The sequence below is a fragment of the Cydia pomonella genome, chromosome 5 (genome assembly GCF_033807575.1).
Source record: "Cydia pomonella isolate Wapato2018A chromosome 5, ilCydPomo1, whole genome shotgun sequence".
NCBI lineage: Eukaryota > Metazoa > Arthropoda > Insecta > Lepidoptera > Tortricidae > Cydia > Cydia pomonella.
This window is the reverse complement of record NC_084707.1, coordinates 7,228,453-7,240,535: the sequence shown is the minus strand read 5'-3', so window position 1 is coordinate 7,240,535 and position 12,083 is coordinate 7,228,453.

The window sequence follows — 12,083 nt, the reverse complement described above, 5'->3', positions numbered from 1 at the left end:
GGAGAAGTGTCCCATTTCTTCGTAAGGATATCTTCCGTTGATACCTATGCATGACTTCAGATTTAGCAGTAAAAAGTCTCGCTATCAATGCTCGGTCCAGCTTCATCGTACCTACTGAATTAATGTTAAAATAAATAAATTACCTACGACAATGTCTACTTTGTTCCACTGACTATTCCATTTTAAAGTATTTTTTATCATAGTAGAAATTGTGGTAGAAGAGTTGGAAGGATAATGGGAAGGTATTTTACAAATTTATCGTTTTCTCAAATCTCACAGTGCGTAGCGATCATTAGCGCGCCTTATAAAAGACATCAACGACTTCGGACACAATATGTACAGGTAACATCCCCACACGCAAACGCATGTGTTAGCAAAATTAATACTTGCGTTAGTGTCACAAATCTGTACAATTTATTTGCAAGATTTCAACAGACTCGTATCTACTCCAGACCCCTACAAAGTATATAATTTTCCTAACCACCATTCGCTATGAGTCTGCCTTATTCATGGTAGCTCGTGTCCAAACCGGCGCACAAATCGTGCCTATAGCTACGATCCTCGCCAAAACGGTTAGGTATCCAACAACCTGGCAACCTGGGCTTGTGGTAAGGGAAAAACGATGGGACAACAACCTAAATTGGGATCTACGAGTATTTCATACATATAAAATAATAATGATTGATCTTTACATTTAGAGCTTCTTGGTAAAATTCACTACAACGAACTTGCGATATTCGAATATCGTATTCATAAACGAAAAAATAAAAGAAGAATTTGAAGACCGGTCTGGCCTGGTGGTGACGGTGACCCTGTCCTGAGGTGATAGTCCTGGGTTCGAATCCCGATAAGGGAATTTATTTGTGTTATGAAAACAGATAGTTCCTGAGTCATGGGTGTTTTCTAAGTATATATTTATCTATACAAGTATGTATAGCCTAGTACCCATAGTACAAGCTTTGCTTAGTTTGGGGCTAGGTTGATCTGAGTAAGATGTCCCCTAATTATAAAAAAGTCATAAAACTATATGCTCAATTAATTAAAAAAATATCTACGAACGTCTGAAACGAAACCACTTAAAAACGAAAAGTAATTTTACTCCATAAAGGAACAGTTATGAAGATTTATTCGTAAACACTTAAAAGTACCTTTTCAAGTGGCGAAAAAAAAATGACATGTGTCATTCATTTTGGAAACGTCTCAGTAAAGGGGCATTATGTCAAGTTTTGACACGTTTAATTGAACAACCATGTTTGACATTTGGTTGGGGAGAAATGTATTTTTAAATGTTCAGGGTAATTTCGTTACATAAAAAAAAATGGTTCGAGAGCCAATTGGACTATTTGTTAGTAAATTATTTAAATATTAGAATGTTCATTCATTTATCCCGCGAAACATCTGCCACCTATGTATAAGGGTTCACGAAATGAAGACTTACCTACTATCATATAACCTAGAAAAATATTTAAATTATGGCTGTTATACGTACTTACTGTTCCTGAATGTCAAATTATAATTTTTATTTGAAACCTAAGATATGACAGTTACGCTTATTCCATAATAATTTTAGCTGCCAGATATCGGTATTAACAGTGCTGGGATACAAGCCGATATTTTCATCGATAATTGATAAATCTTTTTTTTTTTTGTAAATTTATCAGCAATTTAAACTAAAATATTTTTTTTAATTCAAATAATGCCACTTAAGAATTGGGATAGCTATATGCTTGAGTTCAGTCTATGTGTATATTTCTTTGAAAAACATAAGTGACTAGGCATAAATTGTATGTTATCCAAATTATGAAAACGAGTGGTGTAGGTATATAGTATATTGATGAGTTATCAAGCCTCCAATGAATATTAGTATATATAGTTTATGCCATTCACGTTGACGCGCAGATTTGTCAAATCTAACCTTTAATGACATGACAATACGAGTCAAGGCAAGCGTCTTCGTGAATGACACGATCTGTATCAGTTTCCAATTTTAAAAAGATTGTGATTCACTTTCACAGCGGTTTTCCCATCCCTAACATTTGAGGCATTATGACAATGCGCAACTTACAAGTGTATCCTACAGCGAAAACCGAACGAGAAATATAAAACAGTCAACAATCTACTTTAAAAAGTCTCCAGTAAGGTTAATTTTACCGCATTAAGTGTCGGAAAACGGGCAGCCGATATCATTTTTACAGTACTCCCTCATTGTATCTTTATTGTTCACATAAATATTAAATTTTATTGTGTTTACGGACTGGCCTTCCAGCCAGTGTGGTCTCCCTCCCAAAGCGGGTTAAAAAAAAGAAAAAAAGAAATATCCGCCCCTCCTTTATTACCAGTTACCACACAAAACTAAAAAGTTGTATCATCTCTTTAAATTTAAATGTAGTTACAACCTTTTACGCAGGTGCGGTAGTTTCCATAGATTTGTTAAGGGAACGCCAAATTCAACACTTCTGTTGGTCTGATGATTTATATTATTTATCTATGACTATGCAATTTGAATAGTAATAGCTTTCTGTAGGAAACACGGTGTCATCTTCTTTTAATCCGTTCAGTTATTTCATGGTGCGTTGAGAATTTGGGAGAGAAGTTATTAGAGATATTTCTATTTTAAGATTGTGTTTAGGGTTTCATCCTTGTTATACAGAAATCCAAGGGCGCTGTACCCAAGCAAACATAATTCCATAGAAAATTTTATTGTATCCACATGGCATAGAAGTTTAGAATTGATCAACTTAATTTCTAATGAATCTAGGAAATACATGTACATATGTGTTACCCGAGATAATTTCTACTTAATACTTACATAGGCCTAGAGTTTCAACGTCAAATGGTACAAAAAAGTATCCTCTACCGAGGCTCTCATATTTATAATTTCAAAATTTCGGCGCTTTCCGCCGCAGCGCGCGCTTTTACATTAGTCCGTTGGAGGTGGGACGGTGCCAGTGTCTCTACGCAGATAGCACCCCACTCTAACATCTGTCCCAGACTCCAAGGAACCAAGGACACCCCATCTGGCCTCTTACCAATATCCCTGATAATGCCAATCGGCTCAAGAAGAGCAGGCATATTGATGGCGGTAATGGCAAGAGACCTGCACTTTTTTGAGAAGATAATCCATGGTGTCCCAATCAGTCCTCGTCCGTGCCACAAGAGCTTATATGTGGCGGACACACTGAAACTCCGTCTACCACCTCTTAGGCGGGTTGGTAAAGAAGTTGCATGGTGATATTCTATTAAAAAGTCTTTTTTTTATATACTACGTCCGTGGCAGCATACGGCGCGCCCGATGGTAATCAGTCTCCCGCATTGCCGACCCTAACTCTCCGCACCCTCGTTGAGCACTGAAAACTATCATCAAACTAAACTAACGAAACTATATATTATCTATTTCTATTTTACAAACATTATAGTAAACATTTGCTGGGCCCTTTCTTTAGGCGTACAAGGCCTGTGTTGAGACGTGCCGCTCTTCCACAACCGTAATTACTTATAGGTACATTATATTACAAAACAAAATATTACTAAAATTCATTTTTTATAGGTATTTATATATATTTATTATATATGAAGTAATTAAGTTTTGGGACTTCAACCATGTTATAAGTTACATTTTTGTGTTCTGGCAGCCACTCCGTCAGCCAGTCAATAGGTGACCGTAATGACTTCTTACCAACAGGCTCAGTTCGACATAAGATAACTATTGTATGTAAAAAAATCTTATTGTATGGACGTATTTAATTTGTGTTTTGTTTATGTTATTTAATTTGGTTTCTTTTTCATAGTTTCGCAGTGTATTGGTGTAATACTCTCACGATGTGTGTAATAATAGAATAAAATAAATAATATTAAATGATGTGTTGTGACTAGATAGGTAGTTCAGGGGGGTCTATTCCACGACCGTGAGACAGTCGAAGCTCACACATAAAGTTTAGAGACGGGCCTACAGACGTTCGGCTTGTCTCGCGCGCCTAACATTGTTGGCGAATGGGACCACAGGAAATATTTATGGGTTCCGCGTATATTGTACGAAAAAAAAAATTCTTTATAGTAGGTAGGTTTCAGCGGTGGTGGCCGAATGGATATGACGTCTGACTTTCAATCCGGAGGTCGTGGGTTCAAATCCTGGCTCGTACTAATGAGTTTTTTGGAACTTATGTACGGAATACATTTAATATTTACCACTAGGTTTTCGGTGAAGGAAAACATCGTGAGGAAACCTGCATACATTTGCGAAGAAATTCAAAGGTGTATGTCCCCAATCCGCATTGGGCTAGCGTGGGGACTATAGTCCAAGCCGTCTAAAGCATGAGAGGAGGCCTGTGCCCAGCAGTGGGACGTATATAGGCTGAATTATTATTATAATAGTAGGGGAGCGTGGGGCTAGTTGTAACAAGGGTAAGTTGTAACACTCAATTTTGACCTAGAATTTCAAATATTTTGATTAAAATTTGGTGCTGAATGTCCTTTTCATAACTCGATGCATAACGTAAACACCGCCAGTGCCCCGCAAGTGGGTCGAAACAAGAGGATATACATAAGTGCTCTTTTTTGGGCAAGTCTCGTATTTGTTTGTTTTCGATTTGACTATTAAAATTAAATTATTTGTTTATTGCTTTTTCATTGTTACAATGGAAATTTAGCTTTTTTAAATTCTTCTAAAGTTTGTAGTTTTTGAGATATTTCATTAACTAGACATAATGAGCATATGAGGCAAGTTGTAACATGTTATTTTATTTTATTTTCTGCTCGCTAATGAGTATGCATGCATTTGTATATATAATATTATTACAACTCGTAGCTCGTACAAATTATTTGCGGTATTTGTGCATACTTTTATTCTTCTTTACCCTAATATTGCCCAGAAAAATCTGCCAAGTTATTGTATTGAATTTTTTTAGCATGAAACCCTACAGGAGAAAAACTGAGAGAGGATAAAAACCTCCAGAATGTGTTTGAGTCGGCGATAAATAAGATTTTCGAAAAAAGGGTTAGCATTCGAAAAGCAGCCATAAATTTCGACATGTGCCTTAACTTGCCTTTATTTATGATTGTATAATTTATAATGCATGTATTTATTTTATTAGTATGTAGGTATGTATTATATTGTTTGCGTCTTCATTTTGTTGAATTATATGTATATCGGCACTACCCGTTCAGTGTTGTTAGTTCATAGTTTCCTGCTACCCAAAGGTTGTCTGGAAGAGATCGCTTCTTTGCGATAAGACCGCCTGTTGTTACCTAACCTTTAAGTGTTTGTTTTTCATTTCCTGTCTATTTTTAACTGTATGGTGCACAATAAAGAATATTTACAGTACATATGGGGCTACTTTATAGCACTAGTGCGAGAAGTAGCATATTACGTTACTGTGTCGAACATTTAAAGGGCCATATGTACTGTAAAACGTTGTACGTTACATGTGCTCGTACTCGTGTCGATTTAAAACACTCCCTTCGGTCGTGTTTTAATTTATCGCCACTCGTTTCGAATTTCCTATTTTTCGCACTTGTATCGTAATGTACTATTACTTACTTACTCATGCCTTGCATGTAGAGGGCCTTATAGTAAATCGCAAGCTATGGGCCGGCATGAAATGTGCCAAGGGAGAAAAATATTCGTTTGTGTCCATAAACTGCAACTCAGATGAAGACTTTAACTCAAAGAAGACTAAGAGATAAGTCAAAAGTGCCACGTTCAGTTTCAAGTAAAACATTGTGATATTTTTTTAAGATAAGTATCATGTTGATTATTTATAGAATGAACCACAATGTATAATACAAGACTGTGAACCAATAAAAACGTACTCTTTCTTATACTCGTAAATTTTACCAGTATTTTCATTGTTACAACTTGCCCCGAGCCTGTTACAACTAGCCCCAGACATGGGGTAAGTTGTAACAACTCCCATTTTTTCAAAAAGCACCTGGTGTAAAAGATGGGTAAAGATTTTAAACTATTTTTTAAATGGAATTAGTGCCGAGATATATACTTTACAAACCCTCTTATCTACTCACAATTACAAAAGCATACATATTTTAGGCAATACAGACCTTTTTCCAGAAACTGTTACTTCTAGCCCCGCGCTCGGTATATGTACAATATATAAAAGGCTGCTTTTTGTGTTGCTCTGCTCACAATATCGTCCGCGTAGAAGTCGTTAACGCCCAGAATATACTTCTGTCCCAATCTTTACCTCCCATAACAAACTTTGTGTCCTGTGTATGTGTAGGTATAGAAAAAAAGTCCTACACAAAAAATATATTTTAGATTCATTTAAAAATTCATGCATCATTATTTAAGTCCAATGAATCCTAATTTCATTATTAAAATAGGAATTCCAGACAAATTTGAAAACTTATGAATGAAACCTATCATTAAAAGTCCGACCGTACCCTAAAAAATTGAGACATCGAAATCGTACGCATTTAGTTGCGATAATATCACCGCTGTAGTGATATATAGCTGCCCATGTAGACTAATAGCGTTTTAATATACTGGGTTAGTCATCCCGGTCGACAAAAAATCGATAAAAAATAGGTAAGTGTGCGGTCTAACCGTGCGAATTCGAATGAGACAAAAAAGTTGTGGGCTCGTATGATTAATGTGTGATTTTTGTTGTTAATTATTTGATCGAAAACTCCATGTCATAAATGATTATAACAATAATTAAATATATTCTAATAACTCCATAACTAGTTAAGTAACCTGATATGATGATGAGAATTTTAGTAAGATAAAAAGATGGAGACGTATTAAATATATGACATTAACTTAATAAGTTCACATAAAGATAATGAAAGCGATATGTTCTGGAGAAAATATCAGATACATATAATTTGTATTTTTTTTATCTATTTTTTCATTTAAGTTATATTTATACATGTATTTTAAAGAGTAAAAATTAGGTATATGCATTCTCTTCATTTTCGGTTATTTATTCATGGCTTAAATTCTATGAATAACAGTAATTATTTAAAAAAAACTTAGAAGTAACATAAAATTAGAAAAATTACACTCAAAACAATAAAATACGAGTACAATGGCAAATAAACAATTCAAAAAGACCTCCGCGAGCTGTACCGCGTTACCACGTAGGATAGCGATGGACCTTTGCACCAGGTACGAACCCGCGCGGGCATCAGAAGTCTTCTCCCTAATCCTACGTCCCACTTCCCTTATAAACGCTATGACGTTAAAGCCCCAACACCCCGTTGTCTCGAAGGCTGAAGGAAGGGAAGTAGTTACATACAAAACCTTATTTTCAAGATTCTAAATGCGTCTAGTTAAATGAAACAATTGACAGACTTCGTAAAATGTTAGACAAACTACAAAAAGACACAAATATTGGGATGTGCTGCTAACATACGCACAAAAATAAAAGCAAGCAAGCCAGGAAGATTATGTAGGCAATTTTTACCTTGCATGTACTTACAACTAAAAGTGATCCCAAAAATGTGTTGATGAACGTAATCAAATTAGCAAGGGGCTAATCAAACCTCAAATTTGCAAATAGTAAATTATAGCGAATGATGAATTGGTCTGACGCTCGTAATTATAGGTTTCGGTTGACGAGGAATCCCAAATATGAACTGTGATGGCTAATCCAATGAACCTTGCCTAGGGGTACTGGCTGTTTATATTATATGGTGGCTAAAATGTAGGCAAGGCCTCCTGGAATCCCCAAGGAAAGCGAAAACGTTTCTGTTCAAAGCAGACCTTGCGATGGACCATTTTTGCAGAGGCGATGGGTATTGGGAAGACTTGGAGTTAACTCAAACATGAAACTCAAGACCGATCCAGATGACGGCGCCCCGTGGACGCCTTTAGGTGAGGATGTAGGGAACATAAAACATTAAGGCGAGTAAGTCAAAATGTAGTTACAGCAGAGAGATGTGGTAATCACCACACATAGGTCACAATTGGTCTCAGGAACCATCTTACCTGTGGATAATGCTTCTATAATACTCGTAAGTACCGGTTCAGGTACATTATATTAATGAGCTTTTAAGAATTATACGGTTTGACCTTGCCTTTGAGGGTTTAAACTTAATTTTATTGTATGATGTCCACCGAAATGATGCATAATGCTAATTTAACTCATACAAAAAAGTTTTACTCATGTATCTTTTGTTTGTTGTGTATGTGTGACACTTCACACACACCACCCACTGGTCATGGGGTAAATACAAGCAGTTAATACGAGTATACGGCGTGGAAAAAAATTAAAGTTTGAAGGACGACAGTTTTATTTCATTAATAATAATAAAATACAACTGGCGTATTATGAATGGCTTTATTCACATAATAAAATAACTGTCACTTTTTAACACCGTGGGATTGAAAGTGACGGACAGCGTTTTATCACGCTGTCACGTAAACAAGAAAGACCATCATATAAGGCTTGTGTTGTTTTGCTTGACAGATGACAATTTTCAGGTAACTAATCTGTCCCATAGCCACCAGGTCGATGACACAATCATTCATGCACAGAGAACATGAAAAACCTGAGATGCATTTCCATATATTGATGTAACTACTAATCCTAATATACATAAACAGCAGCATTTTAGCTTCTACTGTTTCACTCACAAAAGGTCACTTCCAAGGTCACAACCTTGACCTTATGATGAAGCCAATCATGAGAACTAGTTTTTGCTTGCGTGTAATGAAAGCGAATTAAAATTATTGCCTGTGGGCAACTGGCAGGTACAATCATGAACATGATTTGACTTCACACTAACACTCGTACAATATACGTTAGTATAAGTATATACAACGATATCTAGCTGAAGATGAGAAAAATGTGGATATGATACAATGGAACTTTCTATTTTGAAAACAAGAATCATAAGTAAGCAAGTTGTCGAGATCTTTGTGTGTTGAAAATTTTGGAAATTTCCCCAGCACTGGGCGCCTAATAGCCAAGTGACAATCTTTTATAGAAAACTACAAATAAGATTTATTAAAGATTTAGTCGATATCTGAGATAAAATGTGAAAAGGTAGTGACTGATTGCTTTATCTTTTAGTGCCTTTATTTTTTTGCCAATATGACAGTAACAGTCCATACACACACTCTCAAACTTGAACCACTTGAACTTTGAATGTTGACCACCTACGCAAAAGAACAGAATTTCACTTTATAGTCAACGCACCTGACCGTTGAAAATTTGTATAAAACAATAGACAGTAGGTAATTGAGACGAAGGGCCCTTTGTATTAACTCACCAGTATGTAAGAACCCGGATTATAACCGGACCCAGTAGAAGTGAGAGCTCAACTTGTAGTGGTAGATATCCTTGCAAGGCTTGTAGGATAGCTCGCAATTTAGTCACAGCATTCAGGTATGCAGGAACCGAGCATTGTGTTTTTATTGCTTGGTAACTGTTCTGTGGGTGAGCATACTTGTAATTTAAATAGTTTTGGTAGAATTTGTACAGTAAATACTTTAGGTGGCCAATATGAGTAGGTTGATTTCTGGGTTGGAAGGAAAGACGAGTGCGTATGTTAATTCCTGGAATTAGGTTCTCGAGCGAATTCAGGCTCATGTAAGCCGTGGCAAAATGCCGGGACAATGCTAGGAAGATGATGGTAGCAAGTCAATCTTCGATGTTCTTAATTCCATATCACTCAAAACATGCACTAAAAAGATTAAGATTAAGATAATAGACTTCTTCGTGACGAATATGTACAAACAAGAAGAGCAGAATAAAACAGAACTTAATGTGCGTCAGGAATAGAATAGCGATGAAACCACCGCTGGTCTTCCGTAGGGTCCACTCGGTGATCACTAATGATAGCAACGGACAAAAATTGCTGTAATATTAAATAGCAGTGCAAACATATTCAGAACTTGTACGCACCTACTTCTGGTTTGAAAAATATATGGCAGGTTAAATACTAATTACAAAAAAGAAATTGTATTGTTTAATTATACACTGCAAACCATCAGTACCAAACATAAATACAAGTGCAGCCAGGTGTTACATGACCAGATGTGTAAACTATAAAACTGATCCTCACCTGAACATCTGACACGGACGTAAGAGCAATCTGCACACGCAATAAACGTCATTAACGATCCAAAGGCTTAATGAAACCATGCCGACGCTATAAATGTTATATGTTTGGTCAAAGGGAGAGTTTCAGACCAAAAGGTAGACGAGTAAAGTCGTAAGAGCTTATTTATTACTACACATAAACATGGAGCGTATTGAAAGAATTAAAATTACAGATTTCTGGCATATAATTATACACACAATACAATTCTAAAGTTGGAATAATTTGCTATAACTACCGATAACCCACCCGAAAAACATTACGACTTGTATAATTCTAGAGTTGTATAATTCTATAATAGGTACCTGATAGGGACATTTCTATTATTATAGGAGTAGGAAGAAGTATTTAGCACAGATTATGGGAGTAATACCAGATTTTTAATCCGTAGGTATTACTTTAAAGAGGCCCTGAGACTTTGGAGAGTCATAATGTTGAATATTTCTAGACATTTTGTTTTTTTACTCGGACGAATCTGCTAGCAATCCTCTAGTATTTCATAAAACGCCCGATACCCGACCATTACATAACACGGCATCGGCTCGGGTGCTGGAGTATGATTTCGATGGGTTACCAAGCACTGTGAGTCCAATGCTCATGCAAACTGATATCTTGAATGAAAAGGCTTGTAAATCTAAGTAGAAATAACATAAACAATCCCAAACTTAAAAAAAGTGTAGTGTGCAAATTTAAATAAAATGGCCCATCTAAGGATACTTACGAATAGTATAAACTGAGTTGAGAACAAAACTCACAATTGTTGCGAAGATTCATTGCAGTCTATGCAGCAGTCAAAATATAGCCCTACAAATCATCTTGTTCGTGGTAAATGTTGGGCTATAGCAAAGCAAATTGTCCATAAGTAAGTAAATATTCTTATTGCACCAACAATTATACATTTTACATACATGTAAAACTACAAATGAATTTTAAAGGAAAATAGAACCAGGAAACAACAGGCGGTCTTATCGCTAAAAATCTATCTCTTCCAGACAACCTTTAGGTAGCAGGAAATTTAGAACTCATACAAAAGTCAACAGGTAGTGCAAAGAGCTAAATATGGAGACTATTAAACACAAACACACATACTACTTATCTATTTCTGTTATTTAAACCGTAATTAAATAGACAACAAGTAATCTTATTCCATCAAACATATACTACTTAGTTTCAGCTGTCGCGTCGCATATATTATTTGATTTTAGTTTCTATTACATAAATTCTAGGAATAGAAATTTCTAAGCTCAGCTAAAACGTGGATGATTTAGATGGACGACAAGAATAGACGGAGATGATGCAACGACATTCAGAATGTCCACAGTAACAAACTGGCCAGAAGGCCTCTAATAGGGAAAATCTCTTGTTAAAATTGGGCAAAGAGGCCTTTTTCCAGCAGTGGAAGTCTATAAATAAGCTGATAAAAATTACATTTATTCCAGCTAGCTGAACGCTCGACACTTTTGCGTAAGGTAAGTTGTAAATACACGGGCAAGCCACGTAAAGTAATTGATCCGTCAAGCGTCGGAATACCCCGCGGCAGACCACACCGGAGCTCTAAACACGTTATTTTGCGATTTTACTCCGCACAGGAAGCGATGTATGAGGAAAAGACAGACCCTGGTAAATGAAAGTTGGACTTACTGATAAAATTGTTATAATTTTCTTGGCAATAACGGTATATAGTGGCAGACGCTTGCTTTTCCACCAGTATAGGTTTAGTCTATCACACACTTTATGCCTGTTTTTTTAGTTACACGACTATTGTGGAACGTTCCTTAATGGAGTATATTACTGAGCTTAGTTTATATGAATATTTCTCGTTTTATTTAAAGGTTTGCGGGTAACTTCCACCTTAGCTCAGGACGATAACTCATAGCTCAATCATCTTCAACCGTGGTTAATCCTGAGGACACGATAATTATTTTGATTGGCGATGTCTTAAATTCCTTCAGCTCTTATGAAGTCTTGATATCCGACCTCTGGTAGAAGATGCAACTAGAAACAGAGGAAAACAATCTTTG